Source organism: Lutra lutra, chromosome 6, assembly GCF_902655055.1.
Source record: "Lutra lutra chromosome 6, mLutLut1.2, whole genome shotgun sequence".
NCBI classification, from domain to species: Eukaryota; Metazoa; Chordata; class Mammalia; order Carnivora; family Mustelidae; genus Lutra; species Lutra lutra.
The window spans coordinates 22,198,076-22,210,100 of NC_062283.1; positions in this window are offsets into that span (position 1 = coordinate 22,198,076).

Consider the following 12,025-nt stretch of genomic DNA (forward strand, 5'->3'; position numbering starts at 1 on the left):
CTACCCCACCCCCATGCCTACAGATGGCCAGCACCTGCAATAGTGCCCCCCACTGACCTCACAAATGGGAGAATCAGGCTACATATATTCAAAACCACAGGTCATGCTGTGTCTTAGAATGGCTGTCATCAAATTCTGTACTGCCGGCAAACATAATTGGTGAGAAGAGATCGGAGCACAATACAGGAGGTCAACCTGGCCCTCAATAAGCCAACAATAAGGTACCATAAGAAATGGCTCCAAACTATTGACTAGAAACATCAAAAGAAGATAGCAAAATCTCAGGACAGATGGTTGGACAAGATAGGACAATCACTGGACTCAGCACAGATGGAAAAGCAAAACTCGGAGGAGAAAATGTTTGTCACCCAGTCAAAACTATGACATTGCCAACGAGCAAGGAGAAAAAACAACTTGGATGTGGTGATACTCCCTGATAATTACAAGAAGCATTCTGAGAACAAGGCTGTGTGGGTGGAAGAAACAAAACAAGAAAAGACTGGGAAGAAAGAAAATATTATAGGAGAACCAAACAGATACCCACAATGGGGTCACATATTAGAAGTCCCACATTCTAATAAGTGGAGGGCTCTGCGGCCACGTTGCTACTCTTCCCTATCCCCTGCCTTCAGAAGAGTAAATAGATTTACAATTTCCAAAAGTGTGGCCATGAAGCACTTACTGAGAAAGGGGACTGGAAGCACATGAACTGGGGTAAGCTTCTTGTCTTGAAGAATTCCCCATCTGTACCAATGGTGTGTTTTCTACAAAAGGTTACCATCTAAACGTTCATACAGAGCTTTTTCTGACACAGAATTTGTGGCATACTATAAAAGTCCTCCAAAGAAGGAAACGGCACTGACAGAGTACAGGTCTACTCTAGAAGATTCTTTGTCACAAGAAAGAATGGCTAGGAGGTGGGAAAGCACAGAGGAATAGAAAACTGAATGTCCCCATCCGTTGGCTTACATCATGCCCAGGGCAGGCTGATTTCAGAGACAGAATCTGTCAGGTTCTTTATGTAAAGACACCTCCTTGCCAGAGCTTACCAAGCAGCTCTCCACAGAGACAAGGTACAAAGGCAGACCCAGAGACCACAAGCACAGCCTTTCTTCCCCGTTAGGTCTGAAAAGATTCAGCTTTCCCTACTCAGGGTTCACAGGGGTAAAGGGACCCAAGAGGGGCCTATGACTCTGATTCTCAAGCAGTACCAGAATTAATCTGGCAATTATTTAATATGTAGAAACTATTCTCTCTCTCACTCTCACACTCTCTCTCATAGACACACACACACACATATGCTTTATACCTCATTATATAGTTTATGAACTGTATAATTATGTATGTTATATACTATAAATATAATTATATATACTACATTTTTTATACTTTTGTACACTATTATATGTGTGTATGCATATAATATGTACACATACATATACTCATACACATATGCTTGTTTTCCATATGCAGAGTGACAGAAGGCAGGACCATAGGTAGAGAAAAAGCACTTTACATTCTGAATAGAACTATAAACTTTTAAATACCTTCAAGAAAAGCACTGTATATAAGTGAACATGACAGTAAATCAGATTATAACTCTATTTATAAGCAAAAGAAAAGGTAGTAGTGTACCCTCATTGGCAATAATTAACCCAATGTTCTCTTTTAAAATGTACTAATGCAAGCTTACAGAAATTACAGGTTATCTAGGAGAATATAAAGTATCTGGAAATCAAGTATTTAGCGGAAAAAGAACAACAGCAACAAAATTACCCTGGAGAAGAAGAGATACAAGGCTAGCCACCATAGTATTTGAAATACTATCATGCAAAAGGAGGGACAGATATGGCTAAGGCAGGTGGGCGAGAGCAGGAACGGAGAGGAGAGAAGAAAATATAAGAACCATATTTCATGTATACAAACTTTTCTAATAATCAGGGCAAATGAGCGGAGTGACAAAGCTGGTGAAAAGGAGCAGTGTTCTGAGACTGTGAGGACTTCTGCAGAGGACTGGGGGAGGACATCCTCCATCAGGAGGGCTGGGGGAGCAGCTCACGGGGTACACAGCAGCTCACTGCCCCCCATACACAGCTACTATTACTAGGAGAGAGATGCTCACATGGCCTAAATGCGTTGAGTGGCATTGGGAGAGAGTAATTCCTTCTCTACCTACCCCAATACTCCCGATAACCAAACTGCTAAGAGAGAGAACAAAAAAGCACTCTTCCCTGAATGACAACAAAAAATGTACTTGCAGATGGAGCCGTAAATTCAAGGACTAACTGTGAGCATCTACGACATATTAAGATGAGCACCTGATGGTCCTCCATGCCCTCTACAGCCTTCAATGGTCTACCAAAAGTAGCTGAAAGCAGAGTTGTGCTAATACAGATAGACACATTAAGAAAAATGTTCCGAGAAGTTAAAATGTCTGTTCTCTTTAAGAACAAAATGCCACCTTTTTCATTAACCCAGGGCTCATATTTTTGTACCCGACGTTTCTCCTTCCAGAGTCTCTCTGGATCCTTCCATCCTTCTCTTCTTCTGGCAGCTGATCCCATCAGTTACCTCCTAGGCAATGCTCCCATTAGCCTCTTTGATTCTTGCATCCAATGCTTCTCACCTTTCACTGCTTCCTCACCCCAAACAAATCAGCCTTCCCTCAACTTCTTTACCTCTTCATCTCTTCAAACACTGTCTTCTTCTCAATTACATTATGTTTCTAGAAAAAGGACATCTACATTGGAGCCTGACTTCCTTGTTCCCATTTTCTCTCCTAGCTACTCAGCTTCTCAGGGCCTGGCATACAGCAGGTGCTCGGTACATGCCAGAGCCAGGATCATTATGAAAATGGGAGATGTTAGAAGGAACAGAAGCAAGCATACCAAGTGGAGAAGCTGTTTTGGGGTGAGAGTGAGGAAAGAGTCTCTGACAAGCAAATGAGCATGTCACGTGATGCGTGAGCAGTTGGTCCACATTAGTGCTGATGTCAGGCTTGAAAGAAAGTCAAGGAGGGAGGCTCTGGGCAGACAGACTCTGCTCTGAGGAGAATTCATCAGGAAGTGGAGGGCTTAGCTCCTAGTATCACAGAAGCTAAGAAAGGAGAGCATTTTAAGGAGATGAGATGAAAACATTGGTAAGGGTGTGAAATGCCACCACTAAGGTGAACAAGATGAATGACTCTACATGAGTGAGGGGTAACTGAACCCACAGGAGCTGATCAGTGATCTCTGAAAAGCTGTTTTAGTGATGAATAAGATATTATGGATTGTATGCAAAAATCCCAAATACTACATGAACAAGCAGAACCCAGACACCAAACTACTATTCCATGGCCAAAAGGATTGGTCGGTGCCTGCCATGAACAGGATACAAGAACAAATCAAAATAGAAAATCTGTCCTCCAATCTACCCTACTACCAAAGGAGAAAAAATCATATAATCAGCCCCCCCAGATGCTCAAAAGGCATCTGACAAATTTAACATGGACTCTTCAGTTAAGACAAACTCTTAAAAAAAAATAGGAATAAATACCTATTGCCTTAGTATCATCCCAATAAACACCCCAAAACTCCAGAATTATTTATGAGAAACCACTATAAGCATTCCATGAAAGCCCAACTCCTGAATAGAGAAATGGGAATCAGCTAGTGACAGAAAATGTCCCAAGAAGGAATTACAAATGCTTCTGAAAATTATAAAAAAAAATGCTTAATCTCACTCAGAAAGAAATGCAAATCAAAGTGACAATTAGATTTTTTAAATCTACAAATTGGGAAAGATTATACTGTTTGATATCATACTATTATGAGGGTCTAAGATTTAAGCAGCGCTGATAAAAACTCTATGGAAAACAACCGGCAATATCAACGTATAAAACGCACATATCCTTTCGTTCAGCAATCCCACTTGTAGTAATTTCAATCTATAGATATACTTGTTGGAATGTGTGCAAAATAATGCATGAACAAAGACATTTCACTAAACAATTTATAAGAGCCAAAGACAGGAAATACATTTCTATTAATTGGGGACTAGCTTAGTAAATTAAGAACAAGGCAGTTCTACCTGTATTGACATATCTCCAAGATACATAGTTAAATAATAAAACAAGGCATTGCTTACTGGCAGGGTAATTTTTAACATTTGTTAAATAAATATAAATGTAGCTTATGTATATATACACATATATAAGAAAGTATGTAAGAGGTTGTAAGAGAGAGGCTACTTGTCTAATACATGCATCTATACTTTTGAATTTTATATGATATGCATTACAACCTAAGGACCTTGTGATCACTCTTGACCTTCCTACTCTGCTTCATTCAATCCACTGATAAGGCCTGTGAATCTATCTTCACAGCACTGCTCCCATTTTGGCCCTCTTAACCACCCCTACCAGAATCAACATAATTTAGAGATCCTCATTATCTTCCTCCAAAATAATTAAACAACATTTAACCACCTTCCACCTAAAATGATGACCTTCTCTGATACAGCTTATGCACTATGCCTGGACTTACCCTTCTAAAGCACAACTTCATCAAGCTTCAAAAGACCTGGACTCTACTTGGCCTATCCCAGTACTCCCCACAAGCCCAAACCCCTCCCCTCTCAGGGACTACAGCCCACACTCCAGTTGAACGAAATTGCTCACAAGGACTAGAACTACAGCTGTTTTCCTGACCCATCAACCTAAATTCTGGTGGTGTCTTCCACCAGGAATGGCCCATCTCACATATGTCTCTCCTCCCCACCTGACCAGCTAAGACAGTTGGTGGCCTTTGGTGTCCACTGACCTCAGGAAATGTTCCCTAATTCACATTCAGGATATGACAGAAGAACTGTGTGTTTCTTTTAGCGCAGCCCTTATATGACCATTCCGCTAATTTCTTCTAAGCACATATGCCAATGATAAGCCTCTCCTTGGGGTTGGATATCCTGCTTTGTTCCTTGGTCTTCTGAATACAGTGATATACCCACAGCAACAAGGAGCAAGTCATTCGGTGAAGGTAACACATCCATTCAAACTCCCCAAACTCTTATTGCTCATTAAAAGACGAAAAGCCACCCTGATGCCGTAAGTGTAGATGTGCTTATTCTGCACAGTTCCCCAGTGTTCACAATGATATTATTCCAAGTTAGAACATATTAAAAATTTTAAATAACTAATCCCTGCTTCTTTTTGCCTTTCTTAATGTAAAAAGTTTGGAATACCAAGTACACGACAACATATATGCAAAAACTCAATTTTACCACTTGTCATTTAAAAATAATTTTCCAGGGGCGCCTGGGTGGCTCAGTGGGGTTAAAGCCGCTGCCTTCGGCTCAGGTCATGATCTCAGGGTCCTGGGATCGAGGCCCGCATCGGGCTCTCTGCTCAGCAGGGAGCCTGCTTCCCTCTCTCTCTTTCTCTGCCTGCCTCTCCATCTGCTTGTGATCTCTCTCTGTCAAATAAATAAATAAAATCTTTAAAAAAAAAAAAATAATAATTTTCCAGAGTTATTATTTTTATAAATGAGAAAAATGATCTTTTTCAGGGCAAGCAAGTAAGGTTAGTGATGGCTAGGAGCAGTGACTAAATTGGATGGATTTAGGTCCTTAGCAAGAAGTGTCTACCATTTCCAATATATGGCAATTATGCATTTAGTTAGGTCAAGGTAATTTTAAAAGAGGTGATCCCCATAGACACATTGATATCAGTATTAAATATTGGTTTGGACAATGACTTTGGAAAAGAATTTAAAAATCCATCATCAATTCATATAGACAAAGGTTGGAATAGTGGCTATCAGAGTCCAGAGGAAAGGGAAAATGGGGAGTAATTATTCAATGGGGATAGTGTTTGAGAGATGAAAAAGTTGTAGAGAATGGATAGTTGTGATGCTCATACAACAATATAAAAGTAATAATATCCCTGAACTGTGTATTTAAAACCATTAAAATGATAAATTTTTTATACACACACACACACACACAATCACAATTTTTAGGAATTTATCATGAAACATGACTTTTAAACATCTTCCTTATTTTACACTGTAAATGATGTAACTGCTGGTTCTTTCTATTTCTAATTTCAAGACCTGAAATTAGAAGGTGGGATCAAGATGCTGCAGTAGAAATATCCTGAGCTCACCTTCTGGCATGGACACAGCAAAATCTACAACTACATATAAAACATCTCTGCAAACAAACTGAACACTAGCAGAACAGATCATAATTGTATTCTAATATATTCAGATATAAGAATACAAAGGACATATACAAGGATAAAAAGATATAAAGAAAAAGCCACATCGAGAGGGGTGGAAGAGGAAGAGACACCATTAGTCAGAACCAACCACCTCATGGTACCCGTCAAGAGGGAGGGATATCACAATCACAGAGCCCCTCCATGAGGAATGAGATGTCCAAGCTCCATACTGGGCTCCAAAGGCCAGGGGACCTGCACCAGGAAGACACGCATCAATGACGTCTGGTTTTGAAAACTAACGGTCCAGGACAGCCAGAGGGCAATACAAAGGTGCTCTTCAAGGGCACCCATAGAATCTCACTTCAAGTCCCAGTGCAGACACAATAGTTTGAACAGTTCCTAGGTTATACATGGAGGTGATCCACTGACTAATTTTAGGGCATGTGAATTCTCTGGGGACAGAAGTGCTGGCAGATGCCGTCTTTCTTACCTTTCTACCATCTCTAGCCGGCCTGCTGCTGGCAAGCACCATTCCTGACATGCTCCATCTATAGTGCTTGCACCACTCACTCGGTCCTGTGCTTCCCTGAAGACTGGCCCTGTCCAAACCAACCAGCAAACTAAAACCCCTTCCAAGCGGCTCCACAACCAAGCACTCCACATGGCCACCCTTAGCCAGCACCAGAGCCCCTTCCAAGTGGTCCCTGCCCCACCATACCTGACATATAGTGTCCACTGGCACTGAAGCCTCTCCAAAGCTCCCCCACCCCAGGATGCCAGCCCCAAACACTACAATGCCAACAACTCTCACACCTGGGTCTTACAGTTAAGCCCACCAGAGACCTGCTCTATCTGCCACCACACAGATGGGACTCACTGCCAGATGGGCCGAAAGCCAACCCCACTCACCAGGCAACAGCAACCCTAGCCAGACCTCAAAAGCCCTGCACACCTGGAAGTCCTTACCAGTTGCGACACAGCCACAATAGGAGGATGCATGTAGCCCACACAGGAGACACTCCTGTGGCACCTGGCTCATTTGATCACAGGGGTTTTGTGGTGCTGGGTCCCTCTGATCACCTTCTGTATAACAGCACTCCTTGAAGATAAGGAGATATAATTGATTAATCTAATACATAGAAACAAACAGCTAATCAGGCAAAAGAGGAACAGGAGGAACATGTTACCAACAAAAGAACAAGACAAAAACTCAGAAAAAGAACGAAATGAAATGGAGTAAGCAACCTAGCAGATAAAAAGTTCAAAGTAATGATCATAAAGCTGGTCACCAAACTTGGGAGAAGAACGGAAAAACAAAGTGAGAACTTCAACAAAGAGATAAAAAAAAAACCATAAAAAAGAGTCAATCAGAGCTGAAGAACACCATCACTGAAATGAAAAATACATAGGAAGAAAAGAGCAGATTGGATGAAGCAGATGAACAGATCAGTGATCTGGAAGACAAGTAGGGGGGAATCACCCAATTGAAGAAGCAAAAGAAAAAAGGACTTTTTGAAAAATGAGAGTAGTTTAAGGGATCTCCAGACAACACTGAGCATACTAACATTTGCATTACAGGGATCCCAGAAGCAGAAGAGAAAAAGAAAAGGACAGAAAACTTATTTGAAGTAATAATGCCTGAAAATTTCCCTAAGCTGGCAAAGGGACAAACATTCAAGTCCAGGAGGCATGGAGAGTCCCAAACAAGATGAACTCAAAGAGACCAACACCAAGACATAATCAAAGTGTCAACAGTTAAGAGAATCTTAAAAGCAGTGAGAGAAAAAACTACTAGTTATATATAAGGGAGTCCATAAGACTATCAGCTGATTTTTCACAGAAACTTTCCAGATCAAAAAGGAGTGTCACACTGTATACAAAGTGCTGAAATGAAAAAATCTTAGAACCGAGAATATCTACCCAGCAATGTTAACACTTAGCATTAAAGTAAAGATAAGGATTTTCCCAGATAAGCAAAAGCTGAAGGAGTTCATCAACACCATCCAATTTTTCAAATAATGTTTAGGGGACTTCTTTAAATTGAAAACCAATAAAGGCCATAACTAGAAATAAGGAAATTATGAAAGAAAAATCTCACTGGTAAAGGTAAAAACATAGTAAAGGTAGTAGATCAACCCCCCACAGAACCACTAAGAAAATAAAAGACAAAAGCAGTAAAATGATCTAGACTTAAGAAAATTAGTCAAGGGCTATTCAAAATAAGATGTAATGATGACAAAAACATAAAACATGGGGTTTAGGGTGATATGAAAATGTAGTGTTTTTAGAAAACATTTGAACTTAAGTAACCATCAACTTAAAATAGACTGCTATGTATGCAGAATGTTATATAAAAACCCATGGTAACAACAAACCAAATCTATAATAGATAAACAAAAATGAGAAAGGAATATAAAACAGAACACTAAGGAAAGTCACCAAATGAAAAGGGAAAAAAAGAGAAGAAGGAACAAAATAACCAAAAGAACAAGCAAAAAATGACCACCAAAATGGCAATAAATACATATCTATAATTATTTAAAATGTAAATGGACTAAGTGCTCCAATCAAAAGACAAAGGGTGACAAAATGGATAAGAAAGCAAGACGCACTTATATGCTGCCCACAAGAGACTCACTTCAGAGACAAACACAGACTCAAAGTGAAGGGAAGTGCAAAGATATCCCATGAAAACAGAAAAGAAAAAAAATCTGGGGTAGCAACATATCACATAAGATAAGCTTTAAAACAAAAACTGTGATAAGAGACAAAGATGGACATTCCATAATAATAAAGGAGTCAATCCAAAAAATGGATAAAAATGTTTCTAAATATCTCTGCATTCAACATAGGGGCACCTAAATAGATGAAGCATAATGAGAGAAGTTGACAGGAAGAGAGAAGTTACAGGTATTAAGAGAAGTTGACAGTAACACAATAATATTAGGGGATTCTAATACCCCACTTACATCAATAGATCATCCAGTCAGAAAAGTAAATAACAACAGTGGCATTATACAACAGTTAGACCAGATGGACTTAAAAGATATACACAGAGTACTCCATCCAAAAGCAACAGGAATACACAGTTTTTTCAAGTGCACATAAAACATTCTCCAGGATATATCATATGTGAGGGCACAGAACGAGACTCAATAAATTTAAGAAAACTGAAATCAAATCAAGATCTTTCAGACCACAATGATATGAAACTAGAAGTTAATTACAAGAAGAAAACTGGAAAAAACACACGATGGGTAGGCAACATGATACTAAAAAACCAAAGGGTCAATGGAGAACTCAAACAGGAAGTCAAAAAACACCTTAAGACCTACAAAAATGGAAACACAATAGTCCAAAGTCTATGGCATGCAGCAAAAGCAATACTAAAACGAAAGTTTATAGCAATACAGGCCCACCTCAAGAAACAATGATCTCAAATGACAATTTTACACTTAAAGGAACTAGAAAAAATAAATAAATAAATAAATAAAGCCCAAAGTTAGTAGAAGGAAATAACAGAGATCAAAGTAGAAACAAATGAACTAGAGACTTAAAAAAAATTAAAATAGAAAAGGTCAGTGAATCTAAAAGCTGGCTATTTGAAAAAATAAATTGATAAGCCTTTGACAGACTCATCAAGAAAAAAAAAAAGACGGCCCAAATTGATACAATGAGAAATGAAAGAGGGGTGCCTGGGTGTCTCAATTGGTTAAGCGTCTGCCTTCAGATTCCCTACTTAGCGGGGAGACTGCTTCTCCCTCTCCCTGCCGCTCCCCCTGCTTATGCTCTCTTTCTGTCAAATGAATAAATAAAACCTTAAAAAAAATTCTTAAAAAAATAAAAAATAATAATAATAAAGGAAATGAAAGAGAAGTTACAACCAATACCAAAGAAATACAAAGGATCATAAGGAACTACTACAAACAATTATATGGTAGGGGCATCTGAGTGGCTCATTTGGTTAAGCGTTGGACTCTGATTTCAGCAGAGGTCATAATCTCAGGGTCATGAAATTGAGTCCCGCTTTGGCTCCATGCTGGGTAAGGAAACTGCTTCAGATTCCCTCTCTCCTCCCCGCCTGCCCCTTTTCATGTACTCATGCATGTGTGTAGACTCTCTCTCTAAAAAAGCAGAACTAAAACAAAAACCAATTAAACATTAACATATAGGACAACCTAGAATAAATGAGTAAGTTACTTTAAACATAGAGTCTTCCAAGACTGAATCAAAAAGAAATAGAAAATCTGAACAAATTACTAGTAATGAAATTAAATCACTAACGAAAGCATTTCCAACAAATAAAAGTCCAGGACAAGATAGCCTTACAGGAGTATTCAATCAAACATTTAAAGAAGAGGGGGCGCCTGGGTGGCTCAGTGGTTAAAGCCTCTGCCTTCGGCTCAGGTCGTGATCCCAGGGTCCTGGGATTGAGCCCCGAATTGGGCTCTCTGCTCAGCAGGGAGCCTGCTTCCCCCTCTCTCTGCCTGCCTCTCTGCCTACTTGTGATCTCTGTCAAATGAATAAATAAAATCTTAAAAAAAAAAAAAACATTTAAAGAAGAGTTAATACATATCCTCAAACTACTACAAAAAATTGAAGAAGGAACACCCAAACTCATCCTATAGAAGAGGCCATCATTATCCTCCTACAAAAACCAAAGACACCACAAAAAAATAAAATTACAGACCAATATCCTTGATGGACACTACCATAAAAATCCTCAAAAAATATTAGTAAACCAAATTCAACAATACATTAAAAGAATCATTTACCACGATCAAGTGGGATTTATTCCAGTGGTGCAAAAATGGTTCAATAAATGCAAATGAATCAACATGATATACCACATTAAAAAAAATAAAATTAGGGGCACCTGGGTGGCTCAGTGGTTAAGCCTCTGACTTTGGCTCAGGTCATAATCCCACATCAGGCTCTCTGCTCGGCAGGGAGCCTGCTTCCCCCTCTCTCTCTGTCTGCCTCTCTGCCTGCCTGTGCTTTCTCTCTCTCTGTCAAATAAATAAAATCTTAGAAAAATTAAAAAAATTTAAAAAAAAGAAAATTATATGATCATCTCAGAAGATATAGAAAAAGCATTTGATAAAATTCAACATCTATTTATGAAAAAAAAATCTCTCAACAAAGTGAGTAGAGAGGGAACAAACCTCAACATAATAAAGATCATATATGGCAAACCCACAGCTAACATCATACTCAATTGTGAAAAGCTTAAAGCTTTTCCTCTAAGGTCAGGAACAAAACAAGGATGCCCACTCTTACCGTTTTCATTCAATATAGTATTAGAAGTCCTAGCCACAGCAATCAGACAAAAAGAAGATACAGGGGGCACATAGGTGGCTCAGTGGTTTAAGCCTCTGCCTTTGGTTCAGGTCATGGTCTCAGGGTCCTGGGATCCTGCCCCACATCGCATTGGGCTCGCTGCTCTGCAGGGAGCCTGCGTCCCCCTTTCTCTCTGCCTGCCTCTGTGCCTACTTGTGATCTGTGTGTGTGTGTGTGTGTGTGTGTCAAATAAATAAATAAAATCTTGAAAAAAAAAAAAAGATATAGAAGCCATCCAAAGTGGAAAAGAAAAAATAAAACTATCACTATTTGTAGACAATATGACACTATATTTAAAATTTCTAAAGTCTCCACCAAATAACAATTAGAATGAATTCACTAAAGTTGCAGAATACAAAATTAATATACAGAAGTCTGTTACATTTCTACACTAATAATGAACTATCAGAAAGATAATTTTTTTAAAAAAATTCCATTTACAGTTTATCAAAAACAATTTAAAAACCTAGAAATAAATTTCAACAA